Consider the following 11,895-nt stretch of genomic DNA (forward strand, 5'->3'; position numbering starts at 1 on the left):
TTTGTTTTTTATTAAGGTATCTAGAGTAATTGCTGTTAATAACTGAAGGCTCGGAGATTTTACACTACTTGTAAGCTAATGAGTCACCTGCCACGGTTTCTTTCTTTCTTTTTTTTTTTTTTTTAATTTTTTAAAGTTTATTTGTTATTCTTGAGAGATAGAGACAGAGCATGAGCAGGGGAGGGGCAGCGAGAGAGGGAGACACAGAATCTGAAGCAGGCTCCAGGCTCTGAGCTGTCATCACAGAGCCGGACTCGGGGCTCGAACTCATGAGCCGTGAGATCATGACCTGAGCTGAAGCTGGACGCTTAACCGACTGAGCCACCCAGGCGCCCCTCACCTGCCACAGTTTCATGGGTGCTGGTAGAAGTCACGAGATTCCTAGATCAGAGACAAAGGACTTTGTTATTCAGAGCAATAACAGTGAGGAGAATATCAGCATTTCTTGTACTAGTTCCCCAAGCTCAAGTTCCTACAAAGCAACACAAAGAGGACATGTGACACCTGTTCACAGAGCAGTTGCCATGACAGAAGAACGGTGAATTTAGGGAAGCTGGATCTTCTACAATGGACAGTAAGTGTGTCTGCCCTTTGCTCCAGAGGGAAGACATTGTCATTATGTTGTCCTGTAAACATGCCTAACCTCTGGTCCAAGCCTAGTCATTACACGAATTTCCTCGAAAGACAGTTCAGAATAAAAACCGTCAGTGCGTCTGCTTGCAAGACATGTAGAAAGGTGAAATACATTATCTCCGATGTTTGCTTCTTTTGTTCACCAGGGAGAAATCAGCATGATATCTCTAATATAATGAACTGGCAGGATGTCCCGTGTGACGGAAAGGTGTTTACAATATGACTTGGGACAAGAGAGTGGATATCGCTCTGAGATAGGACAGTTGAGATGTGTTTCTAAACCCTGCCAGTTGAAAGTAAATGGCTTCTTGTGGTTTTTCCTAACAGGTGTAGAGAAAAAGCATTCGCCGGATCAGCAGCCAAATACATTTGTAGGCGATGTATTGATTCAATACAGCAAAAGAACCACATCTGCAATAATAGCTGTGATTGGAGTCACAGCAGGACCAGGTTTGTGAAAATCCGTCTTCATTTTCCCGGACTCATCCGTCTTCTCTACAAGCCAAATAGGTAAGCAGGATGGGGACATGTCAGAATCACTACCCTTGCATCTTTTAAGACCTCGATTAGGTGGCAGTGATCTCTGAAATCTCTCCCTGAATGTACTTTTGCTTTTAGTTGACTGTTTTGTTCAGTCGAGGCTGCTTTAGTGGCTTCTTTTTGGCCCTTTTTCACTCGAACATCTTTACTCCAGAGATCAGGGAACCGACACGGGGAGTTTGCCTGTCACCCAGTGTGTTCCGATTATGCATTCCAAACTGAGGAAATCACCAAAGGGTGGGTTCGGGGCCCACTGGGTCCACTATAAGATGGACTTACATCAAAACCGAGCTGGTCACCTGATCTTCATAAGCACTAGTTCTGACTAGTGGGGTAGAGGGGTGTTTTGGGCTCCAGAAATGAGTTTCGGTTCAGAACCAAGGTCTTGAATATCCCCGAGAGGCCGGATTATTTACCTTCCCCCGATACACAATCACTCTGGTAAATGGCCACGGTCCTTCTGGAGGAAGGTTTACAGTTTGCTATGTAGCACGGTCCTTCCTCTAGAGGGCTTAGCCTCCCTTTCATTTGAGGGGATCTGTGGACAAGGGCTAGGGTGAGGCAAGAGAGAGACTTGTGCACAGAATTTAAGGAGGTGATTATTCCCCCCAGGTCCTGCGGGAACCTGTTCTGCATTTGCATAACCCCCGGAGTGAGCGCCTCCTTAAATCTAAGACCTTAAACTTGGTCTTTCTTGCCTCGCTCCAGTCTCAGCCCTGGCTGGACTTGAGCTGAGTCAAGTCTGAGAAACGGTTGAGAGACTGTAAGACTGTCTTGTGGTGACTCAGTTCAGACTTCCGTTCACCAGACACAGAGCTTTTCTGCGACCTGACGGACGTCCCGGAAGGTACAAATGAACGGTCTGCAAACCCACAGCATTTTGTGCAAGTGGAAGGATGACTCCTGGCTTTGTCGCACAGTCCCCACTCGTAAAGCATGTCAAATTTGCAGCTGAATGGTATTGCCACACTGACATTTGACACAGAGAGCACTGTCTCCTTGTCTGGCTCTTCTGGTTTCCAGGAGCACAGGCTTTCAGTACAGGCCAAGCCTGGCTGGGTGGGGGACAGCAAGTGCCCATGGTGGCACCCAGGGGGCATCCCAGCGCCCTTGATCCCAAGACCAGTTGACAAGATGGCAAAACACCGAGTCCTGTTTGGTTCAGACTCTCGGGGAGTCTTGGGCATATCTTGGGGGGGCCCATTTGTATCAACCCAGCTACAAATGCTAGAGAAAACAAAAGGAAGAAGAAGGAGCACAGGATGACATTACACAGGGCTCAGAAATAATTAGCTCTATGATTTCGATTTCAAAGACATTCTCAGAACCACTTTTATACCAAGGAAGATGGCAGAAATCTGCACTTTGGCTCCAAATCTCTTTTTGGACAAAATAACCACTTTCAAACTCCCCTTTGTACATTTTCAGGGCTAACCTAGTTCTCTTCTGTGCCAGGTTTGATTTGTTCCAGTGCTCTCTCTGGATTTCAGAGTAACTGAGCATCTGTGTGGGTTTATATGGATATAAATTACTCTTAAGCCACTCATGGACTTAAAGCCTGGAGCCCTTTTTTTAGAAAACTTGAAGGATTTCACTGAACTCCCTCATCGCCTCTTACTGTAATTTAAAATACAAACAAACTTATAATTAATGCTTTTCTTGCTCGATTTAAAACATGTTTGGTTCAATTGCAAATTTTGAATGTGTACATTTCGCCTACTAGGTCTTATAAATAAGTGCTCGTTTAATTACACAAACAAAGAGACTATTTTAAGTTGCAAAGAAAATTACTCTTTTCCTTTCTTCTTATCTCAAATAGAGAAGCTATTTGCCTGTTTCTTCCTTCCAGTAATTCATTCTCCTGGAAGCTCTTTGACCTGCTTTTGTAAGTCCCAAAGACTTGGGGAGAAGTTTAAAAGTGATAAATAACTTTCATGATACACGGTTTGCTCAAATTCTTTATGGTTTCCATTTTGAAACCAGAGGCTTCCGGTATCACTGCAGAAACTGGACCTATTTTGTGTTGGGTTTTAATATTTATTTGTTCTTGAAAGGAAGAGCGAGTGGGGGAGAGGCAGAGAGAGAGAGGGAGACACAGAATCTGAAGCAGGCTCCAGGCTCCCAAGCCTTCAGCACAGAGCCCGACGTGGGGCTCGAGCCCACGGACCGCGAGACCACGACCCGAGCTGATGTCGGATGCTCAACCGACTGAGCCGCCCAGGCGCCCCTTCTTTATCCTTATTTAAATTTAAATTGTAGTTAGTTAATATACAGTGTAATATTGGTTTCAGAAGTAGAATTCAGTGATTCATCACTTACATACAACACCCAGGGCTCATCACAAGTCCTTCACCCATCTAACTGGGATCGTTTATTTTTAAAAACAAAGGATGCACAGCCTTTGATCAGTTTTGACAAATGCATGGCAGAGAGCATTTTTATCACCTCAAGAAGCTCTCTTGTGCCCTGTCCCAGAAAGCCAATGCCTCACACACACCAAACAACCTCTGATCTGATTTCTGCCAAAGCAGTTTAGTCTTTTCTCTTTAGAATACCATGTGGTATATATTTTTGTGTGCATTTGACTCTACTCACTTATCATATCCATGCTGTTGGTTCCTTGAGTTATGACCAGGGAGGCCCATCTCTAGAAACTCAGCTACAAAGCTAGAGAAAACAAAACAAGGAAGAAGGGGCACAGGCTGACACGGTACAAGGTATGGAAATAAAGAGCTCTATGAATTTACTTCAAGGAGTTTTTTATTAGTTCCTTTTTTTCTGAATAGTGTTATATAGTCTACTATATACCAGCGTTTGTTTATGCGTTGATAGACATTTGAGTTATTTCCAACTTCAGGGAATTACAAAGAAAAAAAACCACCCTATAAACATTCATGTATCTGTCTTTGTGTGGATATGTGTTTTAATTGCCCTTGAGTATATACTGAGGAGTGAAATGACTGGGCCATATGGTAGGTATATGCTAAATTCACGAGAAATTGCCAAATAACCAATGTGGTTGTAAAATTTTACATTGCTATTGGAAACGAATGATAGTTTTAATTGCTGCACATCTTTGCCAACACTTGGTATTGTTAGGCTTTTTAAAAAAATGTTGTCCAGGGGCGCCTGGGTGACTCAGTCGTTTTAAGGGTCCAACTTCTGCTCAGGTCATGATCCCACAGCTCATAGGTTCGAGCCCCGCGTTGGACTCCACACTGTTGGTGTGGAACTTGCTTGGGATTCTTTCTCTCTCCCTCTCTCTCTGCCCCTCCCTGACTCACACTTTCTCTCTCTCTCTCTCAGAATAAATAAATAAGCTTAAAAAAATAAAGGAAAGAATCTGCCAGTGCAGCGTTGCTGAATGTAGACAGCTCCTAGCTGCCTGTAGCTCTCTATCTGCATAAAAAGCTGAAGAGACTTTGAAGGAGGATTTTGATCATGCAGATTTATCTCCTCAAATGAGGACTTTAAGGGTCAAGGGCTCTTACCTAAGGGTGAGGCTTCTTCATTCCTGGCTGAATGTGTGATCCAGAGATTAGTAGAAAGCATCAGACAGAAAACGGAGGACAGGGGCACCTGGGTGGCTCAGTTGGTTAAGCGTCCAACTTCAGCTCAAGTCATGATCTCACGGTTCGTGAGTTCAAGCCTCGCTTCGGACTCTCTGCTGACAGCTCAGAGCCTGGAGCCCGCTTCGGATTCTAGGTCTCCCTCTCTCTCTGCCTCTCCCCTGTTCACGCTCTGTCTCTCTCTCTCTCGAATAAATAAACATGTAAAAAAAAGAAAAAAAAGAAAATGGAGGACAGAGAGCGTGGGTTTGTTGACCCGATAGAAGACCTTGGAAAGGGTAGAAAATGGTATTTTTGAGTAGAAAATGGCATTACCTTCCTTTCCTTTTTATGTATTACTCTAATTTGGCCTCCCAGGGACTTTTAGCAAATATTATATATTAAAGTAACATAATGAATTTGCAAATAAAAACTTAAAATTACAATCATTTTCAAACACCACGCTTCTAGCTAAATCACTCTTTACACGGGAGGTACTCTGTCCACTTATATTTGGTTATCTATTCTGGCTGATCCACACCAGAATCCAACCCGGTTTTCCAGTGAATGTGCCGAGGTATTCCCTCCTCTCCTCTGCTATATGGCGGACGTGGCTCCGATGACGGGGTGACGTCCTGTACTCGCATCCCCTGGGTGCTGCCGGGAGATGGGTCCCACGCCCAGCTCGACTCCATTCTCCTAGAGCTACAGCTAGGGCCCCGCTAGATTCCGGGGAAGGCTTGTACATGCGGAAGACCTTTCTACCACCGTGTTTCTCCAAATGGGTGCACATATTTTTAAGGGGGCTTAGGGAAAGGACAGCTAACAAACTGAGCACCTACCATAGGCCTGGCATGGGCCTAAATGTCTGACACTTAGGACAGTGCCTTAACTCATGCCGTCCTCACACCAAGGTCCTAGGAGATGGGTGCCATTATTGTCTCCTCTCACACTGGAGGAAACAGGCCACTGTCTACTAATAATTAGCCCTGGGCTCTTCCTTCTACATTCTCACATAGCAAAAGTCGCTTGCGGTTTTGCTTCTCCCCCCTACAACAGAAACCACTTAGACGGCCGTGAACCAAGCGTCTGGTTAGTGAAGCACAATCTTTTCTCAAGGCGGGGGATCTTGCTTTCACTCACTGCATGGCGACATCATTCTTGGTCTGGCTGTATTGTAGGAGGCAGGATCAGAGATATTTGCAGCGTGATTCCAAAGCCTTGACCTTCGGTGTCCCAACTTGCACGATACATTCCCGACGAAGTTTCAATCAGGGAATTCGGTTCTTTAAACAACAAAAAAAATCATTTAAAGAATTTATACCATACATCAGCTCCATCCTCCTTGGGTAGTATATTCATTGCGCCGTTATCCTATTTCCCTCTGTTGTCACGAACTTTGCTGATGGCTCAACTTCTACTTTTGGCTCCTGTATGACCTTGGCAAGGCCTCACACCTCCATGCATCTCAAGTTTCCTCACCTGTAAAATGAGAAAACCCTCTGCTCCTCTGCACGCCCGCCAAGGCTGCATTAGGACGCTGTCGGTTCTTTAAGCTGCTGAGAGAGATAAAAAAGCCCAATGAGTGTTAAGTGGCAAGCAGCTCTGAGCTTGTCATGCTGAAGAGCTCAAGACTCTTCATTAGCTCCCCTCTGCCCTTTTGACAGAGTCAAAACTCTTGGCATTCTTACAAGGCCCTAGGCCACTGACCTTGCTCAGCCCCTGGCCTCATCTTTCGCTCAGCTCTCTGAAACAACCTTTGAGCTTCTGCAACATCACCTGGGTCCCCTCCCCCAGGCTCTGGAAACTTCCACACACTCTGCTATCTGGTCAGAATCCCCTCTCCTCTGTCCACGTTTTTAAACACTATGTTTTTTTTTTTTTTTTCCAAAAATGTCTAATGTTTATTTACTTTTGAGAGAGAGAGATCGTGAGCCGGGGAGCGGCAGACAGAGAGAGGGAGACACAGAATTCGAAGCAGGCTCCAGGCTCTGAGCATAGAGCCTGACACAGGGCTCGAACCCACGGACTGGGAGATCATGACCTGAGTTGAAGTCGGACGCTTAACTGACTGAGCCATCCAGGCACCCCTCCTCTGTCCACATTTGAGGGACCACCTCCTATTCACTGGGCTCAGCTTTGATGTCACTTCTCCGGGATTTGTTCACCCCAGGTCTGGCACAGTGCCTATAAACAGTGTTTTCACACCCACTTTGCTCTCCTATATGCCTTCACTTGGCCATGGATTCCAATGATCTTTATTGAATCCCCTGCACCTATACATGGCTGGGGCTCCATAAATGTTATTGAATTATAGAATGAATACAGGAATGAGTGTAATTTTGGGAAAGGGCGGGCCGTTGCAATTTCTCCCAAGAGAGAAAAAGACAGGAGCTCCATAAATGGACTCCTTAAGTGTCCATTTTTGTGAACCTGGAAAATTATCTGGAAGGAAAGGAGGAGGCTCAGGGCAGAAATGAAGGGAACCTGAATCATAACATGCATGGCAGCGAAACTAGGAATCCAGTGGATGTTTGTCTGAATGCTAAGGGCAGACTGAGCTGAGGTCCACTGTGTAGGCCGTGCCGTGTGGCAGGAGATCGTTCGGTGGGAAAGCCATGCGGTCACATGCGTGAACCTGAAAGATGGTGGACACCTGAGAACAAGGCCATCCCATCATCCATCATGTGGTTTCTTTGGTTTGGACTGGATCCTATTATAAAGGAATCATTGTCGGTGACAGTCAGGTGGCCCTTCGCTCCTTAACAAGACTGATAAAACCTTACTTGTTCACAAGACAGGAGGCTACAAGAAATGAATACCATCTCGCGAAGTCCAAGCCAAATTCTTTCCACCAGGAGAGCCTCTCCTGCAAAGCTGTGTCCAGTCCGACCAGTCCCTCCCTCCCTTATTCGCTTAACGAATCACTGTGCTTGACTATCTCTTCTTGAAATATTATTTCAGCCTTCATTCTTAAGTCACTAATACGTTCATATTTTAGTTGGCCACTCGGTGATAAGGGAGTTGATTTAAAATTATAATCACCTCTGGGGCGCCTGGGTGGCTCAGCTGGTTGAGCGTCTGACTCCAGCTCAGGTCATGATCTCATGACTTGTGGGTTCAAGCCCTGCAACAAGCTCTGTGCTGACAGCTCAGAGCCTGGAGCCTGCTTCGGATTCTGTGTCTCCCATTCTCTCTCTCTGCCCCTCCCCCACTGCATTCTCTCTCTCTCTCTCTCTCTCTCTCTCTCTCTTTCTCTCTCTCTCTTTCACTCTCAAAAATAAATAAACATTAAAAAAATAAATAAATAAAATAAAATAAAATAAAATAATAACAATCACCTCTTGAGAGTAAGCATTGCCCAGACTTTTGCTTCTTGCCCACAGGAGAGTCTCGGTAAATATTTATTGATCTGATTCAGTTGATTTCTCTCTCTGGCTCAGCACATATGGGTCACAATGGACAGCCATTTTTCATCTCACTGTTTGGCTTTTTAACAGCCCTTTCTTAAACGGGTCCATTTGCCTGTGTAAAGTGAGGAAAGCTGGGTGGGTGTGAAGAATTTGGCCATTCCCACCCCCTCTCCATGGTCTGGCCATGGGCCCTGCCCGAGTGGCCTCATGTGGTTGAGTTTTGCCAGCTCACTTCAAAGGTCTAGACTTGGGAACAAAAGGCACAAGAGGCCTAGCAGGACGATCCTGCAATGTAGCTGAACGTAAATGCATCTGAGAATGAGGCACAGATTCCCCGCCTCGGCACAGCATGGTGCTTCGAGGGCCCTTGGCGCACTTGAAGAAACCCCAGACCCCTTCCTTAGAGCTTTGATGTGCCAGTGTAACTAACACACAGCAGGGCACCGCACCCTGGTTTGCATTTAAGCCGTCCTGTTGAATTTGAGCAAAACTCTCTTTCCAGGAAAATTAAACAGTAACCACATCACAGGGAAGTCCTCAAGTAGCAGCAAACATCTGTTGCGAGCGGAGTGACAAGCACATGGCCCTAATGGCCCACAGCCCCCACCGAAGAAGTGCAGATGTCTATTATAAAGGCAGAATTTTGTTTGCAAGATGCTTTTGGTCTGGAGTGGTTCTTTGGCTCATGTTAAATGGGGAACTTAGCAACCCATTGAAAGAAGCCACTTTGTCTCTACCCTGTAGGGCCAAATTGTTCCCTTGCTCTTTCTGGCTTCCTGACTGATGAAGTAAGTCTTGGTCTATCTCAGTTGGTTAAGTGGAGCATCGGAAGCATGACCAGCAGCGCACATGCCAGGCCTCCTGTTGCCAGTGGGGCGGTGCAGTCTTTAAATAAAGCCCAGAGTTGGGAGTTCAGACCGGGGTTCTAGTCCCTGCATGGCCGCCGTGAGCTGTGTGGTCCTGGGTAAGTCATGACTCTGGCTGCATGTGGATTCACATCCATAAAAACCAGCAGTGGGACCCAGTGGTGTCTGTGATTTCTTCCAGCCCTACCATGTGGCATTTCCCTCCTCGGCATGTGTCTGGGCTGGAGAATTATTAAATATAAGAAAACTTCATTTAAGATGGCGCCAGGAAACCAGAAGGGGGAGCTCTCACGCCTCAAGTCTTGTCCTTGTCAATTGCAGACCCACCAGAAAGTAACATACCTTGCATTCCCAGCAGGAAAAAGCTTATACTTGACTACCCCAGCAGGGGAGAGAGATTTTCTCCACCACCCAGCAACAGCCCAGCCAATGACAGACTGTCACAACTCAGCCAGTGAGAAGCTACGACTATGCTTCTAGCTCCCAGTTTATTCCAATGGACTTTGTGTTTATAACAGCCCTTCCCTAGCCCCCCTCTTTCCTCTTGTTTGTTTTGCAGGCTTGCCTGTGGCTTTGGCGCGCTTTGCACGTCCCAAATGGCGATTCTCTGCTCTTCTCAAATAAGCCCGTTTTTGCTGGTGAAATAATGGACAGTTTTATTTTTCACATCAACGTCAGCAAATTTCAACCTCATCACCCTACTGCGGTATGGCGTCTGTCCATCCAGAGGTAACACAGAGCTGCAGCAATTATCTGGGACCTTTAGTTAACTTGTTAAATTTTAGTCAGCCAAGAGGGTTAATCAGGCTCCAGAAGCTCCTCTGAATGGTCTGGTTTTACTGCCTGTCTTGGAGATATTCACAAGGTATTTTTCAGATACATTTCCCTTGTGTGGTGTAGCCTCTGGGAGCAACTCCAGAGCAACAAAAGTAGATGTAACAGAAATGTTAAGTTATTCCAATGCATTGCAGTTTTTCTGCAACCATGCATGAGGCACATCCCAGAAATACAGAAAGGAACGAAACAGAAGAATTTTCCCATCCACTCGATCCTTGCTCATGCAGACATAGCCAGGTAAATGACTCTGTGACCTCCCACCCCAGATACTCTCGATATCCATGTCGCTGGGGTAAATGCATGTCCACATCCGCTGGTCCTAAACCAAGGGTGAAAATGTTTGAAATCTCAGCCCCTTGAAGATTCTGCTGGGGCCCTTTAATGACCCAAGCAATATTTAGCGGGTAGTTTCCATTAAAATGGAAGGTGGTGGTTTGTAGTCGGTTTTTCATCGGCTACCACAAATTCCAAGGCTCCCCCGATGTTCTTGCCTTTGGAGATTCTAATTACAGTGTCTGCCTTTGGGAGATTCTGATTTCAGTGTCTGCCTTTCCCAACACCCTTGAAGAGTCTTTGGGGCCTAAAGGTGACATCGAGGTCAAATCTTTTTGCTGCCATGAGCCCAGTCAGGGAGTCAAGGATGAGTTGCTCACATGGCACCGGTTCTTCCCTCCTTTCTGATCCGTATTTTGATTTAGTGAACGGCTTGGAAGTTAAGGATGGTCTTGATTATTACTACCAGCTTCCAGAGACTGAAATGGTGGCTGTAACCCAGTCCACATTGGCCAAGAAAAGAGAGGGCGAGATGGCACACCCTTAGGTTGATCTCTGGTGAATTCTTTTTTTTATTTTGAGAGAGAGAGAAAGCATGAGTGGGGGAGGGGCAGAGAAAGAATGAGGAAGAGAGAATCCCAAGCAGGCTCCGCACTGTCAGCACAGAGCCCAACACGGGGCTCGAACCCACAAACTGTGAGATCGTGACCTGAGCCAAAATCAAGAGTTGGATACTTAACTGGCAGAGCCTCCCAAGTGCCTCCGGTCTCTGTTGAATTCTAACCTCATCGATACCCGACGCCGTGTCTGTGCCTGGCTTAACAAGTGACAACGGTGCCTTAATCAGTGTCGCAGAGTCTGATCCCATCACCAAGAGGCGCTCTTCTTTTGGAAGAGCATTCCTCCAGCTCTCCCTCGACCTGACGGTCAATGCCACCTTCTGCACCTTCATAGCCACAATAGGGAGAGAGATGTCAACTTGCGTAGCCTAGCGAGCCTTGGATGGGGGACGAGGGCCGGAAAGTTCCCTTTGCTATGGGAGTGGTGGCATGTCCTTACGTGCTCTTGCTCCAGGCCTACCACCCACTCTCAGCAGACAATCAAAGCTGCGTGAGTCAGGTTCTCCCCTAAGCCTGAGGGACTGAAGTAGCAATTTACTACATGGAAGTAAATTAGCTCTGGAAGAGCTAATGAACGCCTACCATTGCTTGACTCTACTTCCTGATGCAGCCTTCCACCCTGTCGTATGTGACTCATGACCTGTCAAGTGCTCTCACATAGCACATTTTAAATAAGTGGTTCCTTATTACCAAGGCAGACGCAAGTTTTCTGAACAAGGAAAGCAAATACTCTGGTGAGTGCTAGTCACCTTGCTTCAAACGCAAATGGAATACACAATGGATCATTGGATTGGCAGATTTTGCCATCGTTAGGTCAAAAACGCGGATTTATTTGGCCAATTAAATCTAATACCACTCAAGTCAGGAAATTTGAAAAATCAGCTTTTTACTTAAGTCATCAGGCAAGTTGATTCAAAACAAGCGAATTACCACTCCTCGGTCGTCACATACAGGATTCCTTTGAGAATTAGATACCTCGTCCCTCAACATCTCTAGTAAAATTCTAAACTCTTGAAGTCAGACGGCTAGTTTTGTTTGTGCAGAAGTCTTGGAACTTCTCGCCGATCGCGCCGTACCTCAGAGGTGCTCAAAATTAGTTACAGAATGAACGAAAGTGGCACCAGTTTCGCCAACTGGAGTCAATGAAGGCAATGAGTGATTAGAG

The 11,895-nt window shown here is 46.0% G+C and overlaps 1 long non-coding RNA gene across 1 annotated transcript; it reads right to left on the minus strand.

Annotated features, from left to right (window-relative positions):
• Positions 1-309: 309 nt before the first annotated feature.
• Positions 310-6,257, minus strand: LOC107179999. The gene is made up of 3 exons (XR_001510750.1): positions 6,204-6,257; positions 5,865-6,007; positions 310-381 (listed from the first exon to the last, which is right to left on the minus strand). It is a non-coding gene; the product is annotated as an uncharacterized LOC107179999 (long non-coding RNA).
• Positions 6,258-11,895: the final 5,638 nt, after the last annotated feature.

Source organism: Panthera tigris, chromosome D2, assembly GCF_018350195.1.
Source record: "Panthera tigris isolate Pti1 chromosome D2, P.tigris_Pti1_mat1.1, whole genome shotgun sequence".
NCBI classification, from domain to species: Eukaryota; Metazoa; Chordata; class Mammalia; order Carnivora; family Felidae; genus Panthera; species Panthera tigris.